The sequence below is a fragment of the Zingiber officinale genome, chromosome 3B, assembly GCF_018446385.1.
Source record: "Zingiber officinale cultivar Zhangliang chromosome 3B, Zo_v1.1, whole genome shotgun sequence".
NCBI classification, from domain to species: Eukaryota; Viridiplantae; Streptophyta; class Magnoliopsida; order Zingiberales; family Zingiberaceae; genus Zingiber; species Zingiber officinale.
In genome coordinates this window covers 41,333,526-41,336,470 of record NC_055991.1, presented here as the reverse complement: position 1 = coordinate 41,336,470, position 2,945 = coordinate 41,333,526, and positions in this window count along the sequence as shown.

Below are 2,945 nucleotides of genomic sequence, written 5' to 3'. Positions count from 1 at the left end.
AATTCATGGTAATGACATGATTGACATTGATGCATGTCTTGCTATGAAAATGATCGTTCGGGATGAGAATGGTTTCGCGTTTCCTAGGAGGAGTGGTTCTCCTTTACCCCTTCCTTTTCCTGAACGAACTACTATTCATAACCCGGCTAATTGGGTAATTTCTGAGTTAGATTTTGAGGATAACCCTTCTATACCTGGAGACACTGAGCCACATCATGAGCCCTCGTCATTTGGACACCCGCAGCCTTCTAGTTTTATGGAGCCTGCTAGGCATTCTTTTGCATATGGCATGGGATCTTCTAGGTTTGATTTTTCAGATTTTCGTACGTCTCTAGAATCACTTCATGAGAAGCAAGATGCCCAATGAAAAATGTTGGAGGGGCGCTTCTCTTTATCTGATGATCAGTTTAGGGAGGTACAAAATCATTTTCAGTTTACGGGGAATTTTCAAGGTCAAGTGGCTGAGTTTGTGCAGGATTATGACACTGATCAGGCTAGGATGAGAGATTTTATGCAGAGCATGATGCTTACTAGCCAACAAGTAGATGCTTTATATGAGTATCATAGATCCTTGGGTGAGATTCCAGGTTTTCCTATTGGCCAGCCACGTCGTAGACCTCCTTTCCCTCGTCCACCTCCTCCACCATATTGATTTCATCGGGACGATAAAAAGTTTAAGTCTGGGGGGGGGGGTGTCATGTACTGTTTAGTTTGGTTTTCAGTTTTTAGTTTTTGTTAGTTTTTCATGTTGGTTCATATTTTCATTGCTTGTTGCTTTATTTTGCTTGTTTTTGAAATAATCATGGCAAAAAAAAAAAATTTGAGAACATCAAATCTTCACTTATATGCTTTCTTGGATTCAAGTGAAATGTTAGCACGATTATTGTCTTGATTCATGATGTTCGAATGATGCTAGTAGTAAACTTTGTGTAGTTCTTTTTTCTATCTTGGGAAGCATTAATAAGCTAAGAATCTTATGGTGATGAGTTTTAGTTTTGGTTCAACCTTAAGGATTTTATCTTCACTACACTTGTGCTTGATGCTTGAATAGTTGATGTCATTGAAATAGTCATGATTCATCTTGTTTGCTTAGTACTTGGTTTCCATGGTGATTTCTCAACTTTCATTTTGGTTACTGGATGAGGCTCAAATCATTAAAGCTCATTTGGAAAAATCAAAATATCCCAACATGTGTGCTAAAAGTACATTTGTGAATAAGTTTTGTACAATGCAAACACTTATAAAAAATAAAAATAAAAAATAAAAAAAAATAAGGGATATAAAAAATAGTTGTCATGAGTGGAATCTAGCAAGTCACCCCTTTGAGACCGAGTTAGGTTACTGGGGAAATGACTGCCTAGCTTCCCTTGAGATTGAGCACACCTTTGAGACCTTGGGTTAGTTGAGAAATATGAACCAAGTGAATGGTGAGTAAGTGCCTATCACTGGTTACTTGTCTTTCATTAGAAATATTAGGAATTCAAATTTGATGACAACTTGACTAGGACATGGATTAAGACTTGAAGGGTGTTGAGTTACTTTTACGCTGTGCACAAGATTCTTATGCTTGAACCATACTTTACTTGTTTCCATGATCACGCTTGTTAATGAAACTTTTTGATAGAGTTAGGAAAGTGCACTAGGTTTTATGAATGTGTTATAGAACATATGAATTTAGACTGCAGCATTTTGCTTGAGGACAAGCAAAGGTTTAAGTCTGGGGGTGTGATGTGCGTAGATTATATACTCTTTTATGCATGTTTTTACGCACATTTACATACTTTGAGCATGCTTGATCTATGCATTTTTATACTTCCAGCTTTCCTTTTAGCATATTTACTCTTTTGGTTCGGAGATCTGCTTTTTGTGCATTTTCTGTACACAGGAGTCGAAATTGGTGAAGATTATGCATCCTCGGACAAGCTTGGAAGGAATTGAAGGGAGAGAGCATCAGGCCGTGTACCACACACGGTCGTGTAGTTTTAACAGGAAGGGAAGAGGACATGGCCGTGTGAATCTCACACGGCCGTGTCTTGATTTGAAGAAATTAGAGCAGATGCCTTACATGGCGTCTACACGGCAGTGTGAGGTTTCCGAGCCAAGCGGTGGTGGCCGTGTGCACCACGCGGCCGTGCAGAAGAAGGGTCCTGGCCGTGTGAGTCACACTGCCGTGCAGCTGGCAGAGAAGGCGTGTGAATCTCACACGGCCGTGTCATGGGGCCGTGTGGCGCCCGATTTCCTCTATTTAAACCCTCCTTCATGAATTGAAAGGGATCTTTTCCCTTTGGGAGAAGGCAAGATTTGGTGGTATCCTCCCATTCTTGGGAGGATTTATGGCATTCGAGGGAGTTCTTGACGATTTCGACTCGGGAGCGAGGATTGGATCCAAGGCAGGCTTCTTCGTAGATAAGTTTTCTCTTTCCCCCTTTTCTTGGTTTCTTGGATTGGGGATTTAAGAAATGCTTGTAATTTTTATTTCTTCGGGTATTCTTCCTCGATTCATGGAGTAGATCTTGTATTATAGGATTAAGGGAGTATTTGTATGATGGATTGATGTAATCTCTTATGGATTTGCCAATTTCTTGTTTCAATGACATTATCTTGCTTGTATCAATTAGATCTTGAATGATTAATGGTGATTTGTGCTTAATTCTCATTCTTGATTGATTGTTTGGATTTCTTGTGGACTTAGTAAAGATAAACTCTCACTCGATCATCCGAGGGATCCACATGACAGGTGCAAGCCCGTGTAAGGACGTTTGAGAGATAATCTTGAAGAGGAAATAGGAATATTCAAGAGAGTAGGATGGATCTTGTGATTAGTTTCTTGTATCTTGATAGATTAATAAGTCGTGGGCTTCTATGTTGATATCCGAGGAAGGCATAGTAATAGGTGCGCTTCTGTGTAAGGACAACGTAGGTTCACGTCTAATTGATCATATTTA